The following is a 14,169-nucleotide window of genomic DNA, read 5'->3' as shown; positions in this document are numbered from 1 at the left end:
CTTTCTCTTCCTCCATCAGAAGTTATACCGCTTACCTCCTGATCATTGCAATGAAAACTATGGATCTAGCCCAACAAGAGACAGCTTTTGTTATGCATGATGGGGCTGGAAGTGAGGGATTTGGGGGAAGTGAAGGACATTGGCTTTTTCAGTCATTCATACACCCGTAAGCGTCCATCAGTATGAGTGGTGTCTTTTTGGAGTAGTGAACCCCATCTTAGATTATAAACCCTCCAAGGGACAGGGACCATGTCTAATTTGCACCTGTGTATTTCCTCCCATCCCTTACATGGCGTTCTGGACAAAATAAGCACTTCAGTACTATTATTAGGAGACGTCGCATGGCCTATTGAATAGATTATGGGACTGGGAGTCAGAAGGACCTGAGTTCTAATCTCAGACTTCCCACTTGTCTGCTGTGTGACCGTGGGCAAGTTGTTCCACTTCTCTGGGCCTCAGTTACCTCATCCGTAACGTGGACTGTGAGCCCACATGGAACAGGGACTGTGTCCATCCAGATTTGCTTGTCTTAGTACTTAGTACTTGCTTGTCTTGTCTTAGTATTTAATATGGTGCCTGGCACATAGTAAGTGCTTAACAAATACCACAATCATTATAAATATTACCAAGACAAACGCTTATGTATGCACCTATCTGTCCTTCATAGAAGTTCATTATATATATATATATATATATATATATATATATATATATATATAATGTGTCAGGTTACCATAATAATGTCAGAGATTTTGATTAAGCCTAAACATTGGAGCAGGATGAGAAGGAATGAGACGTAGAAGCATACTGGAGAGTATCCAATGTTCCTGAGGAAGTTATTAAGCCTGAGAAAAATATTTTTTTATTAAAAAGTCCAAGATTTTCACTAGGCATAATTGCAGATCATTTGGACTTGATCCCAGGATTTTCAAAGCAATGCCCAGTTGGAAAATAATTTAATAAAATAAATACTGCAATATTAATACAGAAATACAGTTTAAGGGTAAGTCTGGTTGTCCTTTTTTCCTCTGGCATAAAGCTATAAGCTTAGAGTAGATCGATTTCCCAGTAGGCATGAAGCCAAAATGCCCATGATAAAATTCATTTTTCTTAATCATGGAGGCCATCTTTGGGCCAGAAAAAAATGAAGTAATACTATGAGCCCAATTTTTCCAGTGTCTAAATTCCTCAGTACTAAATTAGGCCCACTGGGATACACTACAAAAATGTAGCAGTGGTAGTAAGGGGACAAGTATTTATTAAGAACCCACCATGAGCAATATACTGAAATTCTTTGCCTTTAATGATCTGACACTCTAATAAGGGAGAAAGACATAAAATTATTACATAAAAATATTCACATATGGTAAAGGATCCTAATTGTTTTATGAGAATTAACATTTCTTAGTAGTGTAAAGATGATTTTGTCTCATGCCCACCCACCTCCCCAAAAACTTTCAGATGAAGAATTCTCATTCATGTCCCATTTTCCACTCTAAGGAACCAATGGTGAGATCTAGCATCGGCATTCAAAAATTGAATTTTTTAGATTCAAAAACAGAAATATTGTAGATGTTGACAGCTCCAATTTGAATATATTTTCAGAAAAATAAACCCTAACATTACTTTTCAGGGAGTTGATATAGTCATTTTTTAAAATTCCATCTTAACTGAAGAGTCCAAACCCTTTTAGTCTAGCCTCCTTTGATTTTAACTCATTGATTCCCTACTGTAACACAGCATGCTCACTTCACTCTACTGCCAAACTAATCATTGTTCCTCAATCTCATCTATCTTTTCCATGTCTTACCTCTGGCCTATGACTCCCTCCCATTTCGTGTAAAGCAGACAATCATGATCCCCACCTTCAAAACCTTATTAAGTCACATCTCCTCCTCCAAGAGGGCTTCCCCAACTAAGCCCTCATTTCCTCTATGTCCTCTCCCGTCCGAGTTGCCCTTGAACTTGGATTTGTACTAAGTACTTGATTTTCAGCCCACCTTCAGCCCCACAGAACTTCTATACATATTAATAATTTATTTTAATGTCTGTCTCCCTTCAGGATTCTAAGCTCCTTGTGGGCAGGAAACATGTCTACCAACTTTGCAATACTGTACTCTCCCAATTGCTTAGTACAGTACTCTTTATACAGTAGGTGCTCAATAAATACCATTGATTGAAAGCTATGATACCAGCTCACCACATATCATTTTGGTTAACTTTTTCTAGACCATCATCAGATTTATCATGTCCTTTCTAAAATGTGGCAACCAAACCTGCACTCAGTATTCTGTGCCATTTTTTTAAATGTGTTTTTTTCTATGCCCTTCCTGATGACACGGGGTTTCATCAGCTTCTCTTGACATGATTTAATGGACTACTTGACAGTTACTAGAAAATATTTTCCCTATCACAACTGATAGCTAGGTAAGTCACCATAATTTGGATATATTTTCCTCAGGTTCTCCTCTTTGTGGCTGCTGTGCTTGAAGATCTGCCTCTGCTTCACGAGGTCTTTAGGGTCATCCCCATCACCACAGCATCTCACTAACTGCAGGAACTTATTGTCACTGATAAAACTGGAGATTGAACTGGGATCCTCCTTTCAGGTAAGAATTCCTAGGATCTCAGACCACATTCAGACAGTGCACTAGGTTCCCCTTTGAGTAATAATCCTCATTAAGAAATGATGACTGCCAAAGTCATCTCCAATTTTCCTTACTGATATTTTTCATACTGATAGTATGAGCTTGTGTTACCTAAAGGAATCTGTTACTTGGTTAAAGCTCCCGTATTCTGATTTTGAGTGTGCTTTGATGGAATTATTCACACAGATAAAAAAAAAATTGTGGCTCAATTATAAAGCACATTTCCATAAAAAAAAACCCCAGCAGCTTGTCAGAGATGCTGATGGTTGGGTAAGCTATTTGGAGTTTTTACAAACAAAAGGAACTTGGGAAGTTGCAATTCAAGCTTTTGCAAGTTTATCTAGAAAAAAATAAACTTTTGTTCACGTTATTTTGTATTCTGAAAGTATCTGAATGTAGCAATCACAATTAAATTGGAAAACACAACATTTTAAAAGCAGCCACTGGCAAGCCATCTAAGGAACTGCTCATGAAAATAAGTCTAATACGACACATTTATTTGAGAAGATAAGTTGCAAATCTTTTAAATCACCCCTGTACATGTTTATTGCTTATGCTGTTTCTATTTATTAAGACCCTATAACATGATAATGCTGCAGAAACAATACACACACAGTTCTCTGCCCTTTTTAGAGTCTCACAATTTTCAGAAAAAGCAATAGAAATATGTAGAACAGAAATTCATAGAAATAACCCCGCATAGAACTCCCTAAGACTTCATAAAATATATGTTGGTAAAATGGACATCGTAATTAACTACATCATAAGGCCTGGGAAAAGGAGCTTCTGAGAGATATTCTGACTTTTTAGTACATTATTGCCATTTTTCAGTATCATAAGCTTCTTTAAATATAAATATCAAAGAACAGGTTATAGAATTATATGGCAATCTCAAGGACAACACCAAACAAAATTGTCAAATATTTAGCAAATAATCACATTTATTGAGCACATATTGTGTGTAGAGCATTGTACTAATAAATATGGCTGTACTTATTAGTCATATGGGGCTCTGTCAACTTTTAGACATTTCAAAAGCCACCATTTTTTGATCATCTTAAAAATATGTTGTAACTTTCTTGCATAGAAAGCATCACTGTAAAATGCCTATTTCTCTCAATCCTGTCTGACTGATTTTTCCACAGCTTTCTAAATCACTTAATAAAACTAATTCAAATAGACAAGGAGGATATCTATTTATTCCACATTTCTGTTAGGCAAACAAACTTACTGGATCTAAATCTGAATCTAAATGTCTTACAAAAATCAAATATAGTTCTGAATCATGCTGATGGAATTAAATTTCACAGTTCTGGTGATTATCCCATCCACAAATAGAAGAACAGAACCAAGAGAAACTTGATGGAACTACAGTTTCCTATTTTAAGATATTCCTTTTGGCAAAAGCACAGCACTGCACAGACTGCTAGCCATTTAGTTCCACAGAATTTCCAAGTAAAACAGAAGTTTCAATTTTTGGGGCAAGTGAGAAATGGGTCAGGGCTAATGACACCATTCTCAAACTGCACTAACCAATTATACAATAAACCCAACGCCACATTAGGCATTTAGGGAATGGCCACTTTACCTCTGCAGGATATTGGCACTCTTCAGAGTCAAATCGTGTTTAGTTTGGATAAAGATTATGTCTTGAGGATTACTTCTTGCCTTTGTTTTATAGGTGTGGTGATGCATTGGTGTGGTAAAATAAATGTATCAGGAAATAATATAAACTATCGAAAATATCTGCTCCATTTTGGGTGTCCTTGTATAGCTAGTTGTAAGCTCCTTGAGGGTAGGGATTATGCCTACTAACTCTATTGTACTCCCCCACGTGCTTGGTATAATTCTCTGCACAGACTGAGGACTCAAGAAATACCACTTATTGGTTGTCCCTGCTCTCTGCTCAGTGCCTGTTGTCATTTCAGCTCCTGCCCTTAATAATTGCGGCATTTATTAAGCGCTTACCCCTATTACTCTTCATGCTCTTGTGGCTGAGTCTGGACCTCCCCTACTCCTGCTCCCTCCAAACCTGAACTCTTTCCTAGGGTCATCTGGCCCTCTGATGACCATCTCACACATCAGCTGCCCTGATGGCTACTAATGACAATGAAGGCTCCAGGTTCTCAGTCCCTAGTTCTTTTCTTTTACTTCCATGTGCCCTTCCTCTTCTTCCCTGCTACTCTTCCATTCTCCAGTCCTTTGCTACTATACTATCTCCTTTCTCTCCTTTAGATAAGCTTTCCAAATTACCTGAGAATAATCTATGAGTTAATCAGAACCCTCCATACTGACTCAGACCTAAATAAGTTCTATTTTAAACTTGAAGAAGTGAACCTGGAGAGCCTTACTAGCTGGCTACATTTTTCTTCATTCAACATTCAAGTTTGATACAACAGCAGTGCTCTGATTCATTCAATCGTATTTGAGTGCTTACTGTGTGCAGAGCACTGTACTAAGCACTTCTGATGATGGCAGGAATTCCTACAGGAGGAACTAACATTTCCCAGGCCCAAGAGCAAGGACAATTAACATTTCTTACTTTTTTATGGTATTTGCTAAGTACTTACTATGTGTCGAACACTGTTCTAAGCACTGGGGTAATAATAATAATAATAATAATAATAATAGTAATAATAATAATAATGGTATTTAAGTGCTTATTATGTGCCAAGCACTGTTCTAAGCACTAGGGGGGATACAAGGTAATCAGGTTGTCCCATATGGGGCTCAAAGTCTTAGAGCCCATTTTACAGATGAGGTAACTGAGGCTCAGAGAAGTTCAGTGATTTACCCAAAGTCACACAGCTGACAAGTGGAGGAGCCAGGATTAGAACTCATGACTTCTAACTCCCAGGCCCATGTTCTATCCACTAGGCCATGCTGCTTCCCTAAGTACAAGTAAATTAGTTCAGACATAGTCCCTGTCCTGCATGGGGCACACGGTCTAAGTAGCAGGAAGAACAGATACTCCCATTTTACAGTTGAAAAAACTGTGGCGCAGAGAAGTAAAGTGACTTGCCCAAGGTCACACAGCAAGCAGTTGGCCGAGCCAGGTTGAGAATCCAGATCCATGCTGTTTCCTTATTAGCTCTACAGTACACATCCTCATCTTAGCAATGGAAAAGTGAAAGTACAGACTCCAGTTATAAATGACATTCAAGTATCTGTCCAATCATGAAGACTTCTAGAACAAGACACCTACCCAAAGGAGATGATTACAGTACTAGTTGTTTGCACACCATCACACGTCAATCCTTGTCCTTCAGATCTTGGGTTAGAACAAGTGAGTAGATAGGCAGGAGTGTAGCAAGTTAGTAAGTGTGTGCAATCAATCGTTTTCTTAGAGGATTTTAGGTAGGAACTTACTGATACTGCCAAAAGGATATACAAGATAGCAACATTCTAGGGTAACAGGGAAAGAGAGGCAGGAAATCTGGAGATATAGTTTCTATTAGGTGGTCAAGGGGAGGGCTGTTTTCTAATTCAGAAAAAAATCACACTTGCTCAGGTGGTCAACAAAAAGTTGGTGATGCTACTAGGTGATCTTAGGCCTATAAATTGAACTTTTGGTCAGCCTGAACTGACCTCTAACCATTAGGGGTTGAAAAAAAAAAAAAAAAAACACTGGGATTTGGATTCCTCCATTCCAGAGGGGCAACTAGCATCTCTGTGCCCACAGTGAGTCCCTACTCTTGTGCCTTCTCTGGTACTCAATAATACCTCCCGACTGGTTTGATACTTTTTGAAAGAGATTGTCATGTCAAAGTTTACCCAGGATAATGGGTACCTTATATATGCTGGGGAAGAAGGAAAGAGAGATCATACTGACAAGTCCTAATTAGATTATTCTGTCAGGATCATGGTAGGATTTTTACAAATAGATACCTAAATGAAATGTCCTAATGTATATTTGAGTAAAATCACATTGTTTTCTTCTTCTTGACTTTGCTACCCAGAAGACTCCTCCAAACTTTATCATTCCAGCTGGAAAAGCTAAGGAAACAATTTTAAGTGGCACATGACCCTTGCACCCCAAGAACAAAATTGATCAGTACTTGGGAAAGTACAGCCCGGGTAAGTTTGTATTCATTTTAAAATTCCAATTTTTATGAATACCTGTTCTCCCTTCAACTTGGACTGTGAGCTCCATGGGGGACAGGGACTGTGTTGATCTGAATGACTTGTGTCTTTATCCCAGTACTTGCAAAAGTGCTGGACACATGCTATGTGCTTAACAAATACCATAATCATCATCATCGTCATCATCATCAAAGGACTGTTACGACACTTGAAGAGGGGCATTATGCCTTATACTAGTTCTTAAGGCAGAAAATAATCTCCCAAAAAGGTCACGGATGTCCTCCCTAAATTATACAATTACTTGACAGCTCGATTTTTCTTTACTGCTGGACTTTACTACTCACTTTTTCATATAAAAGGAAGATTTTCAGCTGCTTTAATTTAGTTCAACCTAAATCATTTTCAACTTCCAATCAACCTGCCACTTGAAAATGTATGGGAAAGATCACCTTTTTCTAATGAAAATGACTAAAATTATGTTAGCCTGATCAGGCAAGAATTTCAAGTATAAGAAGGGAAATAGGGAAATGAAACATTCTTTCACATTTTAAATGTGGAAAATTGCTTCCAGTTTTCTGAAGAAAAAAGATGGAGGAGAGAGTACCTCCTAATTCTCAAAAATTATTCCTGGATAGGGTTTCCCAACCAGACCTCCTGCTTCTCATCGAAGCCCTGACATTTGCAGAATCTACACTCTAATTCACCCACTTCAACCAAAATCCAGGATGCTCCATCACTGCACTCAGTGCCAAATCTTCCTTCCACCCATATGTCCAGAGCATAATTTGCATTTTAATTAGGGAATGAAAATGGCATTTTAATGACTCATATGATCACCATAACAGTGAATGACAACAAGATAAAGAAATGTTTATTGTTGACTATCTTTTACACAAGTGGCCCTTGTATGATCACATCATTGTATTGGAGTTGTCCATTTATAGCATTTTTCTAATACTGAATTATAGTCATAAGAACTGGCTGTTGGGAAAAAGCAAGCAAGGTTAAGAGAGAAATACTGCAGTATCATTAGCAAAGATTATTTATTTATAAACCCACTAAAGAGTGACTATTAGTTTTTACCCAGATGAAAATTATGATTAAATGAAAACTAGGATGTCATTCAATTTATTGGTGCCCTGAAGAATTTTTGGCAATTCCTTCCTACGTACAGAGAATCTGTATTTTGAAAGAGATGTCTACCTTCCACAAACACAGACATGTCAGAAGCTAAATAATCAAAATCTAACCTCTTGAAGTCACACTACTATCACATTTTCCTTTCTGGATGTGACTTTCAGGCCAAGAGACCTCATAAAAAAAGGAACAACTGTAGAAGGCTTTTAATCCAAAACCCCCAAACCTCCATATTTTTTAAACGAAAATCACTCTCCCCAAGTTAAGCCAGCAAGAGTAAGCACTTTGTTGGTGCTCATGGCAGAACAAATCTGCTGATTTGTGCCCACGATCAGAAAACCGATTTTTAGGTGGCTTCTGGCGTCTTTTTTTATGCTTTTGTTAGGTAGTTTCTACGTGCCAGGCACTGTACTAAGCACTGGGGTAGATACAAACAAAATCAGGTTGGACACAGTCCCTGTCCCACATGGGGCTCACAATTTTAATCCCCATTTACAAATGAGGTAACTAAGGAACAGGGAAGTGAAGTGACTGGCCCAAAGTCACACAGCAGCCAAGTTGTAGAGTCGATATTAGAATGCAGGTCGTTCTGACACTGAGGCCCGTCTATCCACTAGACCATGCCACTTCTACTATATTTCTTGAATTGGAGGTCCCAGCATTCTGTTGTCTACAAGCATTAGTAAACTGTGATTTTTTTTTTCCCTCAGCAGTCCCCTATCTGGACTTTGGGTAGAAGCAGAGTGGCTCAGTGGGAAGAGCCCGGGCTTTGGAGTCAGAGGTTGCAGGTTCAAATCCCGACTCTGCCAATTGTCAGCTGTGTGACTTTGGGCAGGTCACTTAACTTCTCCGTGCCTCAGTTACCTCATCTATAAAATGGGAATTAAGACTGTGAGCCCCCTGTGGGACAACCTGATCACCTTGTAACCTCCCTAGTGCTTAGAACAGTGCTTTGCACATAGTAAGCACTTAATAAATGCCATCATTATTATTATGTTGAGGTCCCTAACAGGATAGGCCTGAGAAGAAGCCAGGCCTGAGAGGATAGCTCTGTGCTCCTCAGGTCAAAGCATCAGAGTTCCCGGGGCAGGGTCTCCGGAAAAACTAGCCCTGCATTGTTTGCCATCTCTTCTTTACTCTTGAACTAGTGCTGGATTGGTACTTGGCATTAGAAGTGAATAAGGAAACAAATTGTGTGATTGTTTCAGTTCAGGATATGATTTAGTCAAGCATGTAATAATAGTAATATTAATAGAATGTGTTAAGCTGTTCCTGTGCGCCGAGCACTGTGCTAAACACTGGGATAGATACAAGATAATCCAGGGGGACACAATCCCTGTCCCACAGGGGACTCACAGTCTAAGTAGGAGGGAGAACAGATATCAAATGCCCATTTGACACTTGAGGAAACTGAGACCTAGAGAAGTAAAGTGACTGGCCCAAGGCAACACAGCAGGCAAATGGTAGAACCAGGATTAGAACTAGGTCATCTGATTCACAAATGTCCATGCTTTTACCGCTAAACCATGCTGTTGGAAAAAAAGATAAAATGAGCCCCCAAAAGACTAGCTGGAGAGATACAATCCCCAAAGAAAGAATGCCACCATAACATGAATATAGAAATTACGTTTTCTTTTTTTTTTTTACTAGACTAAACCCACAAAGGGAGAGTAAACACTTATTTTGTTTCATTTTAAAGATGAGGAAACAGAGGCACAGAAAAGGAAACAGAGGCACAGAAATGCTACATAGCATGCCTAAGGTCACAAAGCGGTCACAAAGCAATCACAAAGCAGGCAAGCGGCAGAACTGGTATCACAGTCCAGGCCCTCTAAATCTCAGGCACAGGATCATCATCATCAATCGTATTTATTGAGCGCTTACTATGTGCAGAGCACTGTACTAAGCGCTTGGGAAGTACAAATTGGCAACATATAGAGACAGTCCCTACCCAACAGTGGGCTCACAGTCTAAAAGAGGGAGTGCTCTTCCTATTAGATCCTGCTCCCTTAACACAGGGAAATGCTTGGAATTGGAGATTTGAGTGGCAGTGATGAAACATTACACATTGAAGATAAAAGTGGATCTTAAATGGTTACAAATGTGAAACTATGGCATTTGCAGGATAGTACAAATACTCATCTGCCAGTGAAAAACCAAGTTAAAAGAGCAGGTTGACCCTTTTATCCTATGTGTAATTAGCAAACATTGCAAAAGGAGGAAGAGAAGCACTGAGAGGATTCATCAAACAAACTAAATAAACAAATAAGCAGATGTCAAGCTTAGGCAGAAGCAGATAGTGATGATTTTGTTTGACTAAGTTAACAGTCACTGAGCCTTGAGAATGTGTCCTTATGGATAGGTGTAAAATCTCAAATATTTATGAAGGGAGATTTGGACATTATTTATATATTCACACAGGAAACATTTTGACAAATGATTTTGGTACTATTAAGTATTCAAATGAACTAACTGCAGAGTGACAATGTAATTCACAAAGAAACATTTTTAGTTTTGCTTTCATCTAACAATTTGAAAATATTCAAGTAAAATATAGGATACCTTTGAAATCTACATGAGACTATTTTTCAAAATGTTTAAAATACGGAAACACAAGTATGAAAGGATGAAAAACAGATTAAAACCTATGCAATAAGAGGAGGTATTTTGTATTTGAGTGTTTAATCCACTTAGGTCTAAAAGTTGTAACCTCACAATTGCCTGAAATGCAATAGCACCAAATAACCACACTTTTTTTCTCCAAAACTTCCTCAAACTTAACGATTGCGGTGGCAACTTCAAATTATGATAATCAAAGAACCAATTCAAAATGGATATAAAATGGAAACTGAAAGGGATTTTATTATATGGAAGTATTTATCCTGAAAGGATTTGATCATTGCAAACAGGGGTCAGAAAAGGGGATCTGTATTATGTTTTACTGCCTTATAAATTATGTACTATAGATTTCTATGAACTTAAAAATTTGTACATTAAAACTGGTATATTAGGGCACTTTTAGAGAAGGTTACTGTAAAGAGCCCAGGCTTGCAAGTCAGAGGTAGTGGGTTCTAATCCCCGCTCCACCACTTGTCAGCTGTGTGACTTTGGGCAAGTCACTTAACTTCTCTGGCCTGTTACCTCATCTGTAAAATGGGGTTTAAGACTGTGAGCCCCACATGGGACAACCTGATAACGTTGTATCTACTCCAGCGCTTAGAACAGTGCATGGTACCCAGTAAGTGTTTAAATACCATCATCATTATCATCACTTTTAACAGAGAATATTCCCATTAGAAATAAGTATTTTCATGAATGTGAAAAATAATGGACAACATTGGAAGAGATTAAATCTTCAATACCACTAGATTTGAACTCAAATTTAAGAAAGCAATTGGCAGTACAATCACAGAATGGTCGTGGGTTGGCCGACAATGGCCCAAGTGTTGATTCTGGGCTTGTGAGCCCCGCCACCAAAGCAAAAAAAAAAAAAAAAAATTTGCTCATGATTTTGGAAGGAGGACATCATCTAACTTTGGTACCAAAATGGTGTCAAAAAGCTGAATTCTCAATGTTTGGGGCCTTCTCCACTGCCTCATTGGCAAAATATTTGTTTTCAAAAGCTAAATTGAATGTATGGAAGCTTAAATCCCTCTACCAGCTCAGTGGTATCTCCTCCATAAGCGATCCCTCCAGACTTTAAGTTGTGGGTAGGGAAAGTGTCTACCAACTCTGTTATACTGTATTCCTCCAAGTGCTTACAGTGCTCTGCATAAAGTAAGTGCTCAATAAACACCATTGACGCCTCTCAGGATCACACCTAGAGACTTTCCAGTCCTCTCCCAGTCTTGGCTATGGCAGGCAGGGTCAAGCTGAGGCATACCCATTCCATCCTAGCTTGGCCAGTAGCTAGGGAGTGGAAGGCAATCTGCTACGAGTCAAAGCTCACCTGTGCTGTGCAGCAGTGTAATGGGAGAGAGTCGATGGTGGAGACTCAGGTACTGCGTGAAAGGAGGCAATGGTAAGCCACTTCTGTATTTTTACCAAGAAAACTCTACGGCTCTACTACCAGAACGATTGCAGATGGAGGTGGGGCATCCTGGGAGAGATGTGTCCCTGGAGTCGCTATGGGTCGGAAACCACTCGTCCGCATAAGACAAGACAAACACAATCGATGCTGATGACAATAGTCTGAGAGGTCTTTAAAGCTGCCTCCCTTCCAAATCTGCCTTCTTCCCAAATAGCACAGTGAGCAGCACAACTAGGCACTATTTTTGCCCACCATAAATCTATATTCTCTGTAATAGAATCCCGCTAATTGAACACTAAGTACACATTAAGAAGAACCGCTCACAGGAAACACAACTCAAGAAAGTTTTCTCAAGCAAAATCCAGGAAAAGAGAAGAAAATATGTGCCATATTCCACAATTGAGTTGTTCAAACATCAGAGTGTGCTTTGCCACAACCAAATCTACTCTTGGACTTCAGGCTTCAGTATGATTGCATGTTCACTTTCAGAAGTAGGGTGTGCACTCAAAGGTTTTAAAATAGAAATGAAATGAAAGCACTCGGTACATTTCCCAGTTGATTCAGGCACGTTTGGAAAGCTTGCCAGTACATTCATCCATCATCCATCTGGGCCAAAAGCTTTATCAGCCTTTAGACATTTAATGACTCACTCAGCAAGCTCTTCTAGCCTAATGGGCAACTCTAATTTCACTATCAGATGGACCAGAATATTAGGGAAGCAAATCTTAGCTATTATGCTCCTACAGAATGAATTTCCCCTAAAGCATAGATGAGGATAATGGCTGGGAAAACCTTGAAAATGTAAGGTTACAACTCTGTTTATCTGCACAATGCCATCTGTATTCCTAACAGTTTGAACAGAAAGGATCCTTAAGTATTATTAGTTAGGCTAAAAATCATCCTTGTCTTATTGTTACTCTCAGAAAATAAGTGGAATTACAGAAACAAAGCTACACTTGTCCTAGCCAACCTTAGACCCACCAATTGGTCACTTGGCATGTATTAGTGACCTTTTGATGAAAAACAACACTAGAAATGCCGGTTTTACTGGAGGCCACTTGGTCTCCATGTCAACATTGTGCTCCCTGCTTCACGCATCATCAGCTTTTAACAACTATTTACAATTCACTTTCTGAAAATCTCTCCGGTCTCATCTAACATATTTGTCCTTTTATCATCTGCAACCTGCCCACCTCACCTTGGATTAAAACCTGTTTACCAAAGTAATATCCAGAACTTCCATCCCATAAATATATCAAAATGTATCACCATTACAGTCCCCTAAATCAGCCCCCCTCTGAGATGTGTTGGCCTCAGTCTCTTTAGAATCATTGATTTAAGTTTTGGAATGTGATTTCAGGCATCACTTAAAGGGGAAAAACATAAAACACATTTACCAAGTAATGTTAAGTCAGAGATAAATGAGCAAAAACTAACATGTCGCAGGGATGCTGAGTCTCACTTGAAGTGGCTAACTATAGCGCCATCCAAGAAGGATTTTTATTCAGAGTGATTGGTTACTAGCCTCCCATATGGCAAAAGAAGAAAAAATAGGTTTAGATAACAGCATCCAGGATTTAGACTAGACATTTGGTAACAATTCTTGACAATGTTGTTTGTTTAAATCCTGGAATGGGCCTATCAAGGAAAGATGACTTTGAACATTTGCTGGAGAAACACAGAAGTTCTGGAATATCTTTTTTGGGGATGTTGCACAACAGGACAAGTTAGCTAGGTTCTAATCCTGGCTCCACCACTTGTCTGCTGTGTGACCTCAGGTAAGTCACTGCACTCTCTCTGTGCCTCAGTTCCCTCATCTGTAAAATGGGATTAAGACCATGAGTCCTATGTGGGCAGGGACTGTATCTAACCTAATTATCTTGTATCTACCCCAGCACTTAGAACAGTTCCTGACTCATAGTAAGCACTTAAATATCATTATTAGTAGTATTAAATAATATTGATCAACTAATTGATTTAAAGTTGGATCAGTGAGAAGTTGGAGGGCTGATCCCTCCCTACAGGAGTAGTCTGGTATTCTTGTTGATCTTCTTGGTGAATTTACCACGTTATTCTAAGAAAATCTCCCCACCCACTCTAGATTGTAAGCTTCCTGTGGGCCAGGAACCTAGTTTTTTTGTTGTTTTGGGAGGATTTTTGGTATTTCTTAAGTACTTCCTATGTGTTAGGTAATGTACTAAGCAAAGATGTAGATACAAGCTAATCACTTTGAGCCCAACCCTATTATCTTGTACAGTATTTGTACTTAGT

Source organism: Tachyglossus aculeatus, chromosome 24 (assembly GCF_015852505.1).
Source record: "Tachyglossus aculeatus isolate mTacAcu1 chromosome 24, mTacAcu1.pri, whole genome shotgun sequence".
Classification (NCBI taxonomy): domain Eukaryota; kingdom Metazoa; phylum Chordata; class Mammalia; order Monotremata; family Tachyglossidae; genus Tachyglossus; species Tachyglossus aculeatus.
Note: the sequence above shows the minus strand (reverse complement) of the source record.